Raw genomic sequence first — 16,400 nt, 5'->3', positions numbered from 1 at the left:
ATACAGCGATAGCAGGCGGCTTGACGTTTGCGAGGCACTACACATCAAGAAGTCAACACCAGCAATCAACAGCCAATTATTGCACAACTATATTCTACCCACCTCAAGACTCCGCTCCAATATAGAAGCATCAAGAAATATGGACCAATAGGCTTTCTACAAACACTTCTATTCAATACCCATTGTTTCTGTTCTGTCTTGTGTTGATACTTTTAATACCCTATTAATATCCCCTAGTGTTCTGTCTTGTGTTAATGCCACATCACCCTTCCCACCTCACTCAAATGTAGATATAAAATCAGGGAAACGCAAGTTCTAATCAGTTGTGTATTTGTGAAGTCTTTGAAATGTAATAAGTTTTACGAAACGCGCCCGTGTCGCGTCAGACTAGAAATAAAAATGAATTTTGGAGAAGTGATTTTTGATTTACCTCCAACAGTGAAGCGTAATGTACGAAAGATTGAGAAAATTCGTGTTAGAATTATTAATCTTACTTTTTCGGTCATATTTAATAATATATATATTATTTATATATATATATTATTTATATATATATATTATTTATAAATATATTATTTATATATAAATATATATTCTTTATATATAAATATATTATTTATATATAAATATATTATTTATATATAAATATAAGTTTTATATATAAATATATTATTTATTTATAAATATATTATTTATATATAAATATATATATATATATATATATATTTATATATATATATATATTATATATATATATATATATATATATAATTATATATATATAATTATATAGGTCATATGTTTTTGTATTTTTGCTGATTTGTTAGTAAATAATAAAAGAAATATAAATTATTTGATTTTTTTACCCTTAAATTGGTTTTAATATTTAAATTGAAAACAATAATATAATATAAAAAAATATAAGAAAAATAATAATACATTATAAAATAAAATATAAAAATAATATAATATAATATAAAATAATATAATTTAATTTCAAGAAATTTAACTTTAAACACAAAGATGTGAAAAGGGTTCAGATTAGGCTCAAACCTTTTACAAGAGATTCATATTGGTGTATGAATGGATTATGAATGACTCATGTTAGGAGTGTAAAGTTGCCACAACATCTCAAATTAGTGTTAGATACATAGGTCTTGGTTATAAGTTTTGGAAACCTATTTAAGTCCACACACAATATCGTATCTGATACGATAAAACAAACGTTTCCAATCCTTTCAAATACTTTCCAGATATGTTGTGGCAACCTAAAATTGTTTGCTGGGTACCGACCCTGTGGGCGGTAGTGGACCCCCTACTGACCCTGTGGGCGGCAGTGGACCCACTACCGACCTTGTGGGCGGTAGTGGACCCCCTACCGACCCTGTGGGCGGTAGTGGACCCCCTACTGACCCTGTGGGCGGCAGTGGACCCACTACCGACCCTGTGGGCGGTAGTGGAGCCCCTACCAACCCTGTGGGCGGTAGTGGACCCCCTACCGACCCTGTGGGCGGTAGTGGACCCCCTACCGACCCTGTGGGCGGTAGTGGACCCCCTACCGACCCTGTGGGCGGTAGTGGACCCCCTACCGACCCTGTGGGCGGTAGTGGACCCACTACCGACCCTGTGGGCGGTAGTGGACCCCTACCGACCCTGTGGGCGGTAGTGGACCCCCTACCGACCCTGTGGGCGGCAGTGGACCCCCTACCGACCCTGTGGGCGGTAGTGGACCCCCTACCGACCCTGTGGGCGGTAGTGGACCCACTACCGACCCTGTGGGCGGTAGTGGACCCCCTACCGACCCTGTGGGCGGTAGTGGACCCACTACCGACCCTGTGGGCGGTAGTGGACCACCTACCGACCCTGTGGGCGGTAGTGGACCCCCTACCGACCCTGTGGGCGGTAGTGGACCCACTACCGTCCCTGTGGGCGGCAGTGGACCCCCTACCGACCCTTTGGGCGGTAGTGGACCCCCTACCGACCCTGTGGGCGGTAGTGGACCCCCTACCGACCCTGTGGGCGGCAGTGGACCCCCTACCGACCCTTTGGGCGGCAGTGGACCCCCTACCGACCCTGTGGGCGGTAGTGGACCCTCTACCGACCCTGTGGGCGGTACTGGACCCCCTACCGACCCTGTTGGCGGCAGTGGACCCCCTACCGACCCTGTGGGCGGCAGTGGACCCCCTACCGACCCTGTGGGCGGTAGTGGACCCCCTACCGACCCTGTGGGCGGTAGTGGACCCCCTACCGACCCTGTGGGCGGCAGTGGACCCCCTACCGACCCTGTGGGCGGCAGTGGACCCCCTACCGACCCTGTGGGCGGCAGTGGACCCCCTACCGACCCTGTGGGCGGCAGTGGACCCACTACCGACCCTGTGGGGGGCAGTGGACCCCCTACCGACCCTGTGGGCGGCAGTGGACCTTATATACTAATCCTGTGGGCGATACTGGACCATATTTATTTATTTATTTATTTATTGATTTATTTATTTATTTATTTATTTATTTATTTATTTATTTATTTATGCATATACAAGAATGTACATAAGGAATGTAAGGATACAAATATGGTAATTACAGTCTTGTAAAGCCACTAGCACGCACAGCGTTTCGGGCAGGTCCTTAATCCAAGAAAATTTTAAGTAGGTAAATACTTGCAAAATTTATAGACAAAAAATGATAACAGTTACATGGATTGAAAAAAAGACGATGACAGAAAATTGTACAGTATATTAAAGCACATAGGTAGCTAAGATTGATTGCAATGACTGCTTGAATGGTAGTTGACAAAAATTGGTAGTCACAATACAGCATATGGCTAGCACATAAAGGAAGACAGCAATGAACACAATGATAAGGTTGTTTGATATTACATAAAAATTAGGAGATTGGGTAACACAAGGTACAGAGCAAATTTAAAGCTCAGTGTAGGAAACTAAGAAGATGAGATTAGGTACTTTTTGGTTTTGCTTTTAAATAAGGCAAAAGTTTTACAGTTTTTCAATTCATTAGGGAGTGAGTTCCATAGACTGGGTCCCTTAATTTGCATAGAGTGTTTGACTCTGGGGATATCAAAGAGATATTTATTTCTGGTGTGGTGATAATGGGTCCTATTACATCTCTCCAGGGAAAGTTTCAGAGCATTGTTTGCATTTAAGAACAGGGTTTGTAAATGTAGTTGACACAAGAGAATGTGTGGAGGGAGTTAATATTTAGCAAGTTTAGGGATTTAAACAAGGAAGCTGAGTGTTGTCTGAAAGCAGAGTTAGATATTATTCTGATAGCAGATTTTTGCTGTGTGATAATGGGCTTAAGGTGATTTGCAGTGGTAGACCCCCATGCACAGATACCATAATTAAAATAGGGGTAGATTAGTGCATAATATAGTGAGAGGAGAGCAAAGTTAAGAACATAATATCTGGTTTTGGAGAGTATACCAACTGTCTTAGAGACTTTCTTAGTTATGTGTTGAATGTGGGTGCTGAAGTTGAGTCTCTTGTCTAGGAATAGGCCAAGAAACTTGCCATCATTTTTATTACTGATGTTAATGTTGTCTATCTGTAGCTGAATTGCATTTGATGATTTGCTTCCAAATAAGATGTAGTAGGTCTTTTCTATGTTTAGTGTTAGTTTGTTAGTTGACATCTATAAGTGTACTTTTTTTAATTCATTATTCACAACATTATTTAGTGTATGTGGGTTGAGGCCTGAATAGATAAGGGTAGTATCGTCAGCAAAGAATATAGGTTTGAGAATATTTGAGACATTAGGCAGATCGTATATATATATAAGAAATAGAAGAGGTCCTAAGATACTGCCCTGTAGCACTCCAAAGGTAATTGGTACAGTGGAAGAAGTTGTATCATTGATGGTTACATATTGGTGTCTGTCACTAAGATAGGATCGGATGTAGTCAACATCAATTGAACGGTTATGACTCCTCTATCCAATGGGTCCCAGCACATTGTGGTATTCTTCATAATGAACTTGTAGACCAACTAGCCAAAGCGATGCACGACACGCCTCACCTCACCCGTCATCCAATTCCCCATGTTGCACGTAAAGGAGTCTTCAAAGATACCATCTCCCAGGATTTTGAAACAAACTGGAAAACGTTATGCTCACCTTTGCACTATGGGTCCATTAAAAAGAAATGGGAAACTTGGAAACATGTCCGATATAAAAGCAGAGAAATTGATGTAACGATGACCAGATTAAGGCTGGGACACTCCAAACTAGCAGCACAGAGCTCTAAGTACAGAACAGACATCAACGAACTCTGTACTCACTGTCAGGTGCCTGAAACAGTCGAACACTATCTCCTGCACTGCTTCCGACATTATAGTGCCAGAGTAAATTTCAAACAAGTCTTTATCGCACTTAAAATACCCTTCACCATCGAGCATATATTAGGAGGCGGTGACCACTCGTCACAAGAAAAATACCAAATAGTCAAAGCACTGGCTAAATATCTCCAATCGACCAACAAATTGGGTCACATCTGACCCGCGCCACATTTATACCTGGCGCCACCAACAGCTAAACACAGAAAACAACTACCTCGTCGCAACACCAAGGATCAGCTGACGCCATAAACACAACACACCGCCCTACGGTGCGGCAAGTCTCCCTCTAACACACACCTCTGTTTTAATCACCGTTCCTCTATCTACAGCACAAAGCAACAAGCACCTTGGTAGCTCCGATCATCTTCAACATAAACGCGTCCAACAACATCAGTACTGGTGCAGTCATCGGGAGGACAAACCCTTCATGCAAACTGCACCTACTATCAACAAGAAGAAGATTACCCAATCGTTCCCTTACCCAATCTCCCAATCTTTATGTACTTAATCCAAACAACTTTATCATTGTGTTCATTGTTGTCTTCTTTTATGTGCTAGCCATATGCTGTATTGTGCCTGCTAAGTTTTGTTAAACTACCATTCAAGCTGTCATTGCAATCATTCTGAGCTACCTATGTGCCTTAATATACCTACAATTTTTCTCTCATTTTTTATTTTTTTTTCATGCTATGTAACTGTTATCCTTTTTATAAATTTTGCAAGTATTTACCTACTTATAAGTTTCTTAGATTAAGGACCTGCCCGAAATGCTGCGCGTACTAGCGACTTTACAGGAATGTAAATAAATAAATATAAAATAAATATGTTTATTCAGGTAAGATACATACATACAAGAGATTTTACATAAATTGATCGATTTATAGATTGAGCTAGTACATACAATGCCTAAAGCCACTATTACGCAATGCGTTTCGGGCTGTAATTACTGTGCTATGCATCCTCACAATGCCAATGTTCCTTCTTGTATATATATAAATAAATAAATAAATTACTCAACACAAAGCTGCTATTAGAACAATATCTAACTCTGGCCCCAGACATCACTCGGTACTCCCTTACTCAAATCTCTGAATATGTTAGATATTAGGTCACTGCATGCACATTCTCTCATGTGTATTTTATATATGTAAAACGCTGAACTGTAATATCATTCCTGACCTTAAAGCTTCCTAGAAGGTTGTAACAGAACCTATGGGCACCACACCAGAAACAAATACCTATTTGATATTCCAAGAGTGCGACTTAATTAAACTAGAAATGCTCTACAAATCAAGGGACCCAGATAGTGGAATGACCTTCCCAACCATGTTAAAGACTGTACCTCTCTCAACCTGTTTAAGATAAAAACTAAGCACTACCTATTTAACTCCCTGTAACCTACCTCACCCCTAAATGTCAACCCATAGTCTACTATTTTAAACAATGCTATTTGTTGACTAAATTGTATATTTGGTATTTTTCTGCCATGTTCCCCCCTTTTTTATTTTTTTTATTTTCTCAACACAATTTATACTTTAATCTCAATTAGTATTAAGTTTTAGTCCTCAGTGTTTTTCCTGCCTGAAACGCTTTGCGTAATAGTGGCTTTAGGCATTGTATGTACTAGCTCTATCTGTAAATCCATCAACGTTGTGTATCTCACCTTGTATGTATGTACTCTACCTGAATAAATATTTGATTTGATTTGATTTGTGGGTATTCACCTACATGTTCTTGCGGGGGTTGAGCTCTGCTCTTTAGGCCCGCCTCTCAACTGTAACTAACTTCTAATCCCCCCCCCCCCACCCATACACCCAAGAAGCAGCCTATAACAGCTGTCTAACTCCCAGGTACCTATTTACTGCTAGGTAACAGGAACATCAGGGTGAAAGAAACTTTGCCCATTGTTTCTCGCCAGCGCCGGGAATCGAACGTGGGACCACAGGATTATGCATCCAGCATGCTGTTCACTCAGCCACCGGCCCCCTGTGTGTGTGTGTGCTTGCAGGGGTTGAGCTCTGGCTCTTTGGTCCCGCCTCTCAACTGTCAATCAACTGGTGTACAGATTTCTGAGCCTACTGGGCTCTATCATATCTACATTTAAAACTGTGTATGGAGTCAGCCTCCACCACATCACTGCCTAATGCATTTCACCTGTTAACTACTCTTAACACTGAAAAAGTTCTTTCTAACGTCCCTGTGACTCATTTGGATACTCAGTTTCCACCTGTGTCCCCTTGTTCGCGTATGTTACGACCCTGGATTCTCCAGTGGAAACCAGAGGTCAAAATAGAGCTATTAAACTTTCTGGTAGTACAGTTGAGTGCATCACGAGCGGCAATTGTTTGTATCTTCCCTGCCAGACGTAAGACTATTCTTGTTTCTCAAAGAGCATTTAAAGACTGAGCTGGGGGTTGATTATTAAATAATAACATAGGCACCAACTATGTTTACTAATACTTTAATCATTTGTAAGTAACAATACGTTGCATAGGGGAAGATCTTTAATGTGCTTAGCTGCACGATCAATTAGGTTCCTTCCGGCACCACGACATGCGGGAGGCCTAGCTGGTCGCTAGGAGCGTTCTTCTCTGGCTGGCGTTCGTGGGGACGAGACCTACTCTGTGGCTGCACCCCTACTCTCCTCCCTTCTCTTACTTATTTCCCTTACCTTAAGTTCCTGTACCATTAAGTTAAGTACAGTATGGTGTGTTAAAAGTGTGCCTACTCTGGTAGTAACGATTGGTGAGACCTGGGGGTAGTATTTGCCAGTGTTTTGGGTACCCCTAAGTGTTGTGTTTTGTATTAGGGTCCCTCGTGGTGTCTCTACCCTAAGCTGCATCCAGCTTCAGTGCTTATCCAGTAGTACTTTACCCTAGCTTGTTCTTAGTGTAAACCTTGTATCCTGCCTAAGTGGACCAAGGCTTTTTAACGTAAGGTAGTGTGGTAAAGTTATTATTATTATTGTTATTGGTGTGAGTGTATATGGGGGGTTGTTAAGGGGTTAATAAATAAGTACATGAATTATAGGAGTATCCCTTCTTCCTGTGTGGGAGTGCATTGATCAACCCTTAGACTGACATATATGGTCTAGTAGCAAGGTATTATTACTGTGGATAGTTTATTTTGGGGGCCGGGCCTTTTAGCTCTCCCATATTTGATACTCTGTCCTCTAACTACCCTTACCCCTTAATAGTACCAGTTCCCCCATAGAAGCCCACCACACACTATTATTTATAACAAGTGGTTGGCCAGTCCGGGAGGAACATTATAAGTGTAAAAAATTAGATTCTTGAGTGCCAAAACTAAATTTTTTTGTTTCCGCAGAACGGTTGTGTGCTAGCCTAGGGTCCAGCTCATCTAGCAAATTACATTCTTGCACTGACTGGACACCCAGCTGGATCTCTTCACGATTAAGGTTAGTGTGGCCTTGAGTTAGGGGCCGTGCAAATTTTTGTTTTTTTCCAATTTTTATTTTTTAATTTTTTCTTTGGCTGGGAGCTAAAATTATTAGTGATGTCATCTGAAATGCAGAGACTGGCAAAGGAGCCTTCAGCAGTAGAGATAAAGAAACTTACCAAGTCTAATTTAGTATTGTTAGGCAAGGAATTTGGCCTAGAATTAAATGACGCGGATAAAAAGTGGACTTTGGTGAATGAAATATTACAACATTGTATTGATGAAGAACTATTGGCAAGTGATACACCTTTATGCCAGCCTAGCCAAGCAGAAAGTGCAACTCATAGGGATAGAGAATTAGCTCTAGAGTTAGCAAAAATAAAATTAGAGGAGCAAAGACTCAAAACCAAGGAAGCTAGAATTAGAGCGAATGCCACTGGACCTCCACCTGCCGGGGATTCAAACCCCAGGCATTATGAGAAAAAGCATAATTTGCCTGAATTTTCCGAGTCGGACCCTGAAAGGGTTTTCAACCATTTTCAGAGATTGGCCATGTCCATGAACTGCCCAAAGGAAGAGTGGGTGAAAATCCTACAGGGAAGACTTAGGGGTAAAGCACAAGATATTTTTATAAACATGCCTGACGACGAGTGTTTTGAATATGATAAAGTCAGGGAATGTATTTTGCGGGCATATGAAATTACTCCTGAAACTCACTGCCAAGTTTATCGCAACCTTAGGCCTACTCACAACCAACCGCTCACTGAATTTGTTAATGATCAAATTAGATTGTTTGATAGATGGATTCGCTCGGCGAAAGCCGAAACATACAAGGCTCTCAGGAACCTAGTTTTAATGGAGCATTTTATAGATATTATGCCAGAGAATGTTTCACATTACATTAGAGGAAGGGTAGAGGTAAATTCTAAAATAGGGGATTTGGCCAAGTTGGCAGAAAACTACCAATTGGCGGGCAAAAGGCCCAATAAAAATAATTATACCCCACAGAGTAGCAAAACTTATACCCACAGCCAGTCCAGACCAGCTCATTCTAACCCTTTAACTAATGCACCTTCTGTTTCAGACATAACTAACCCTGTTAAAGTGTCTAGCCCCACGGCACCTAAGGGTGAACCGAAGGGTAATTCTGTTAGTAATGTCTCTTCTCCCCGACGTTTTTCTGGTCACTGTAATCGTCCAAACCACACTATTAGCCGTTGTTGGCAACTGTACCTGGAAAAAAGACCCAATGCTCTAGTTGTGACACAGGGCTTGAGGCCTTCGGAAGGGTTAGGGAGTAAGACCTCCAACCCACAGTGGTTGGACTTGCTTACCACATTCTTATCGAAAGGGAGACTACTTTTGTCTGAGGGTTCTTCCTGGAAGGACGTGGTGATCTTCCGAGACACCGGTGCCATCCAGACTTTAATTTTAGAGAGTGCGTTGCAAGGTGCCAACACTCTCGACACTGGAGAGGTGGTACTAGTCGAGGGTGTCACTAGTGATACTCGAGCAGTACCCCTCCATAAGGTTACCCTAGAATCTGATTTCCACAAGGGTGTTTGTACAGTCAGAGTCACTTCATACCTACCTTTCTCTAATGTTGATGTAATAGTTGGTAATGATTTAGCAGGGGATAAGGTAGGGGACTCCAGACTGCCTATTATGTTGCCTACCCCTAAGGTTTGCCTGGATCCACCCGCCACAGAGAATAATGTTGTGTACTCTGCGTGCGCAGTGACCAGGTCTATGGGACTTAAATGTAAAGGCAGCCCTGTGCTTGCCAAGGTGGTAAATCCCGAGGACACAAGGAACTTTCCGAGTGGTGAAAACCAAGTGGACCTCACGGACACATTCATGGCCCGACTCGATGACGTGGCCGAGGACATTGTGGAGAGCCTGCCACCGCCATCTACTGAGAGTAGTGGGGAGGTGGAGGAGAACACTGTTGAGCCTCAGCCAATAGCATCTGACCAAGGCCTAGATGCCTCCTTGAGTGAGTTACAGAAAGCTGACCCCACTCTTGCAGATTGTCATGAGACAGCTGTCTCTATGGAGGAAATTGTAGACGCAGCAACTGGGTACTACTACAATGATCGGATTTTGATGAGAAAATGGAGACCACAGAGTGCTCCCTTGTCAAATGAGTGGGAGGTAGTCCACCAGGTTATGTTGCCGACCTGCTATAGAGAAAGAGTTTTGGCAGCTGCTCATGATGATCCTATGGGGGGGACATCAAGGTATTAATATTACGTATCACAAAATTTTAAAGTATTTTTTCTGGCCCAAGCTGAAAAGCGATGTGGCAAAATTTTGTAATGCGTGTATTGTTTGTCAACTGGTGGGGAAACCAAACCAGACTCCACCTAAAGCTCCTCTAAGACCTATTGTCGTGCCAGAGGAACCATTATTACTGTGGATAGTTTATTTTGGGGGCCGGGCCTTTTAGCTCTCCCATATTTGATACTCTGTCTTCTAACTACCCTTACCCCTTAATAGTACCAGTCCCCCATTGAAGCCCACCACACAATATTTTTTATAACAGATAATAAGGACCAAGGCTTAATTACCTTTTATTATGAGGCGGGTTCGCATTCTAACCGGCTCGCCCAATATCTACCTAACACTTAACTGGCCAGAAATGCTTAGATAAACGGGTTTTGGTAGAAAACTTCCCTTGTTTATTGTTGACTGCATGTTGATGATGGTAGAGCACTAATAAGATCTCCATTACACTTCGTCCAAGAGAAATTAATAGGAGCCGAATTCGCTCCCTGCGCCTCTTATCTTAACAACAATGGCTGACCATTCCCTACTGATGCTTCTGGCCTACTTTGTCCAGATATCAGTAAGTAATAGAAGGGTCACATTTACTTTAATTTGATACTGATAATTAAGTTAATTCGTATGAGATGTTTTTATGATGTAAAAAATCCAAAGGCTAATGTATTTAAGAATAATTCCCAACAAATAGCTGATGAATTTATAATAGTATGTGGCAATGATATCCCGTTTTCTATTGACGGAAAATTCCACTACAAGCTACATTTTCTATGGTTTAACTTGTGTATACAACGCAACAGCAATATTATCTGCCTGTTGAATTGATATTATTAAATGGTGTTGGATTTTCCGACAGATACGCCCACTGCCCCCTCCTCTGTTCCTTTGAGTTCTGTCCCGAAGGATCCACCTCCTGGTCCTCTGTCTGAGGTTCCCCTCCTTTCTTCCCAGTCTGTCTTGTCTCCTGTGTCTTCTTCCTCGTCTCCCTCTGTTCGTCCTTCCCATCCTTCCCCTCCGTCTCTTGATTCTCCCCGCCGCCTGTCGGTGCGGGCTGATGTCCATCGCTCTCCAAACGGCCGTCGTGTGTGCTCTCGTTCAGCTTCTCCTGTTGAGACGCTAGAATCCGTTGCCCAGTAAGTAGTTGCTGGGACGCCTGTCTTTTCCGTCAGAAGCGTAAGCCTGGCTCCTCTCCTTTCTCCTCCCCGGCAGGTAAGAAGGATTCGCTTTCTTCCTTGGCCCCTACTTCTGCCTCTATCGCTCCTTCCCCTCCCATTTCGGTGGTTGCGCCCCCTGTTCCTGCTATGGAGGTTTCGTTGGCCCCCGCTTCCCTCTCGGTTGCTACCCTTGCTGAGGTGTGTTCCCCTCTTTCTACTCCCCCTCTTTTTTTTTTTGAGATATATACAAGAGTTGTCACATTCTTGTACAGCCACTAGTACGCGTAGCGTTTCGGGCAGGTCCCTGGAATACGATTCCCTGCCGCGAAGAATCGTTTTTTCATCCAAGTACACATTTTACTGTTGCATTAAACAGAGGCTACAGTTAAGGAATTGCGCCCAGTAAATCCTCCCCGGCCAGGATACAAACCCATGACATAGCGCTCGCGGAACGCCAGGCGAGTGTCTTACCACTACACCACGGAGACTGTTATGAAGAAGGTATATAAACGGTGTGTGAGTTGATCCTTGTAAGCGTTTGATTTATTTCCAGAATTCTAGAGGTGTCAGTTTTCTGTGTTGTTCTGCTTGTTCTATGAGGTGTTTCCAATGTTTTGTGTGATCTTCATCTAGGCTGTTAAGGATGTGGTTTTTATAGCTGTTACGTCCCATAGTACTTGTCCATGACGATGCATGTTTTGTAAGAATCTAGTGTGATAGCAAGCTAAGAGGCGTTTTGAGCGAATGGAGGGGTGAAAGTGAAATGTGGTTTGTGTGTTGTTTTAGGAATGGAGATATTTGCTGCATAAATGATGGTGTCTTGTATGTTGCGTGCTTGTGTGTCGATGTCAGTGTGATGTTTGTCATTGTATTTATAAGTGAGATCGGTGTCATCAATGTGTTGTTTGAACATGTCCCAGTTTGCCCTATGGTATGAGAATTGAGGAGTACTGGGGATGAGAATAGGATTTGTGGAGACTGAGAATTAAGGGAATATGATCAGAACCCGTAATGAGCCCTGGTGAAATGAAGTGTTGCAAGTTGCTGCCATGTCTGTTAGTGAATATGAGATCAGGCCTGCCAGAACCTGCATGTGTGAAACAAGTGGGGAAGTCAGGGCCAAGAAAGAATAGATGTTTTTGGGTGTGTATTTGGTGAAGCTGTCTGCCATGCTGATTTGTGGTATTGTGGTGGAATGTAGGATGTTGTGCATTGAGATCTGCAAGCAGAAAAACAGGCAAGTGAGTGTGGTTGAAAAGAGTTGTGAAATCTTGCATGGGAATGCCGGTGTTAGGACGGGTGTAGGTTGTGCAGATGATGAGAGGACCCATTTGTGTGTGAACTTTGATAGCTAGGAAATGTTTGTGAAGCCATTGAGTGTGTAAGAGTTCGTGTTTGTATGAAGAGCGGATGAGTATTGCAACTCCTTCATATGCTTCATCTGGTGACTGGTAAGAGGAGTAGCCATAATGTTTGATTTTATATGAGTTCGTAATATATGTGCTATTTAATAATAGCACATCAGGTCTCTCGATCTCAATAAAATCTGACACCATGTGTCTAATGGAGAAATATGCCCGCACATTAAATTGGATGATCTTTATGAATTCTTAGGTTTTGATGGGGTGCTGGTGGGGTTTTGTGCATGTACAGGAGCATGAGGGTTGCGTGATTCAATGAGTTGGGCAGTTACTGAGGAGGGTGCATCTTGGAGGAGGGTGGTAGGAATTGTGGGAAATTGACAGCGGGAGGTGGGAGTAAGACAGCGGGTTGCAAAGCGGGCTCGGGACGAGATGAGATGAGTTACAGAAGAAATGACTGGAGTTGTTGGGTGATGGAGGAAGGCAGAAGGCTTGTTGGCAGGAACCGGGTGAGAGGTATCAGAGGTTGTAGTGTTTGAAGTCAGATTAGAAGTGGAGGGGACAATGTTGGGAGAAGAGGGTGAAGGTGCTTTTGACATGGATGATTCAGTTTGGGATAGTCCAGGATGTGCTGTTTGGTCAGTGGCACCGTTTTCTGTAGCAGTCAGAAGTGGGTTGGGAGGACATTGTGGGGGAACTGTAGTATTTTCCTCAGCTGAAGTCGTGGTGTTTTGTGGAGTGAGGACTGTAGGCGAGAATGGAGCAGAGCGCAATAGTTGAGTAGGAGGAACAGAGATACTAGGAAGGCCGTTATGAGTGAGAAAAATAGGAAGATAGTCAGCAAAGTCACGGCCATCGTCCTTGGCCTTCAAGTAAGCAGCTTGTACACAGGCAGTGACTCGTTCATATGAAAGGTTCTGAAGAGGAGAATAAGGTGGAGGTGGTGGGTGAGGGAAGAGAGGTGGAGAAGACTGAGTTTGTTGTGCAGTATTGTGGAGATGATGTTGCTGGTGAGGTGAAGCATTAAGGACACTGGCATAGGACATGGAGGAGGCTGATGCTGTTTGGTGATGAGATAAGTTATGGGAGGTTGAAGAAGAATGAGGAGGGTGCGCTTGAGTGCGAGGTTGGTTATTGCGAAGAGATTTTAGGGTTTGTTTTCTCAGAGGGTAAGATTTGTCAACTGCTGAATGATCTCCTTGACAATTAATGCATCTTAAAGTATTGGCAGAGCACTGAGTATAAAAACGGACTTCTGCAGTACATTTAGAACAAATTTGTGGGCTTTTACATTTTCGGGTTTCATGACTGTATTTGTAGCATTTGAAACATTGCAGCAAAGGAAGATAGTCAACTGGACTAATGAGATAGGGAGGAGTGCTGGTGTTGAGAATTTTTATCCCATGATGCAAGAGTTTTTGAGCTTCTGTAGGGGAGGAACATTGGATCTTGAGGTGTTTTGTATTGGGCACTGGGTATATCTCCATTACAGTAATAGCATTCCTGTGTGAGATGTCTTGAGAGAGATTGATAGTGTTAGGTGCTGATAGAACAGAGCTGTCGACATTTCTTACAAGGACGGAGCATTTAGTTTTTTATTCAATAGTGAGGACAGGAGTCAGTGACGCTTGTGTGAGTTTAGTGAAAGCAGGTTCCCTGAAACAGGCAAAAAGGTCGTCTTCTGAGGCAATGAGAAATTTGATGGTGTTTGTGTTGGCGTGTTTGATATGGTTAGTAGCAGGTGTGTCAGTGGCATTGTAAAAGGTAGTGATGCAATCAATTGTGTCTATGGGTGTATTCCCAGTGTAGGTCATCCGTAGACAGTGAGCCATTGTGACTCACTATCTACTGACAGTTCCGTGTTTGTGCCAATCACTGCGATTCCATAAGCTCAGTGGGGGTCAGTGTGTAGGCCAGGTCTAAGACCTGGCCTAAGGGTCTCACCACGAACAAACACCGTGTTCCGGAAGGTTGCAACCCCCCAGTTATGGTGGGCTCGCACGATCAAGAGATTCCACAACTGGCTCGGCAGTGTCAGAAACGGAAGAATTTTAGGAGAGGAGAAAAAGAATACACCTATGCCATGACGCAGCTGCAAAAGGTGAACTTCCGTCTTCTCACCTGGGCCTATTCAGGCTCGAAGTGGGGCTGTTCACCTAAATGTAATCCGACCTGGACACAAACACATTGGACAACACACAGAAGATGCCACGAGGAAGATGTCACTGCCTAGGACAAGATGCTGGCTGGGAAGCGCCTGGTTCTGCTCCAATACACTGCTGGCTGGAACTGGTTTTGGCTGCACCGAAGTGCTCGTCGAGGCTGGAGAATAACAGCTGCTGTAGGACAGCGAGACGATGCTGGCTTGCTTTATGGCTGGCGAGCTGATCGATCCATCCACTCACGCACTCTAAGAGGTATCAGACGTTGGTAGAGTTGGCGTGCGTAGCGCTCAAGCAGAGGGCCGCCTAAGTCACACTGCGAGCGAGACGACGCTACTCTTGCAACGATGCTGATTGGTTTGATGGGGGAGACTCTGATTGATTGATTGAAGATTAAGCCACCCAAAAGGTGGCACGGGCATGAATGTGGTGGTGGCCCTTTTGAGGCATTTCCAGTATCAAGAGCTGATACTGGAGATCTGTGGAGGTGCGACTGCACCCTGCGTGACGGGAGATGTCTCCCGTGGTGGGCGACTCCAATTCCAATGATATAAATAAATAAATATGTTTATTCAGGTAAGGTACATACATACAAGTAATGTTACATTAATGGATCGATATATAGATAGATCTAGTACATACAATGCCTAAAGCCACTATTACGCAATGCGTTTCGGGCAGGAAAAACATTAATATCTAGAACTTAATACTAATTGAGCATAAAGAATAAAATGTGTTGAGAACAAATACAAATAAAGATAAAAAAAAGGGGGACCATGACTGAAAAAGCAGCACAAATACAATAGGTTCACAAACAGTGTTGATTAAAAAAAAATAACAGACATGGGTTGACAATAGAGGGGTAAGGTAGGTTACAGGGAATTTATTAGGTAGTGTTTAGTTTTTATCTTAAACTGGTTGAGAGAGGTACAGTCTTTAACATGGTTGGGAAGGTCATTCCACATTCTGGGTCCCTTGATTTGTAGAGCATTTCTAGTTTGATTAAGTCGTACTCTTGGAATATCAAAACTGTATTTATTTCTGGTGTGGTGCTCATGGGTTCTGTTACAACCTTCAACGAAGCTTTTGAGGTCAGGATTGGCGTTACAGTTCAGCGTTTTATATATGTATAATACACAAGAGAGAATGTGCAGTGACTTAATATCTAACATATTCAGAGATTTGAGTAGGGGTACCGAGTGATGACTGGGGCTAGAGTTGGATATTGTCCTAATAGCAGCTTTGTGTTGAGTAATTAGAAGACGTAAATGATTTTGGGTAGTAGAACCCCAAGCACAAATACCATAGTTGAGATATGGATAGATGAGGGAGTAATAGAGAGTCACCAGGGCAGGGCGGGGTACATAATATCTGATCTTAGAAAGAATGCCAACAGTTTTTGAAACTTTTTTTGATATATTTAGAATGTGTCCCTGGAAATTCAGCTTGTGATCAATGAGAACGCCAAGGAATTTTCCATCTAATTTGTTACAAATTTGGGTATTGTTTATTTTGAGATTTATTTGATTAGAGGATTTATTGCCAAACAGAATATAGAAAGTTTTGTCAATGTTAAGGGTGAGTTTGTTGGCAGTTAGCCAAAGATGGACTTTATTTAGCTCAGTATTTACTGTGGCATTTAGAGCAAGGGGGGTCAGGACTGGAGTAAATGAAGGTTGTGTCGTCAGCAAATAG

The sequence above is a fragment of the Procambarus clarkii genome, chromosome 38, assembly GCF_040958095.1.
Source record: "Procambarus clarkii isolate CNS0578487 chromosome 38, FALCON_Pclarkii_2.0, whole genome shotgun sequence".
Lineage (NCBI taxonomy): Eukaryota > Metazoa > Arthropoda > Malacostraca > Decapoda > Cambaridae > Procambarus > Procambarus clarkii.
This window is presented reverse-complemented; position numbering follows the sequence as displayed.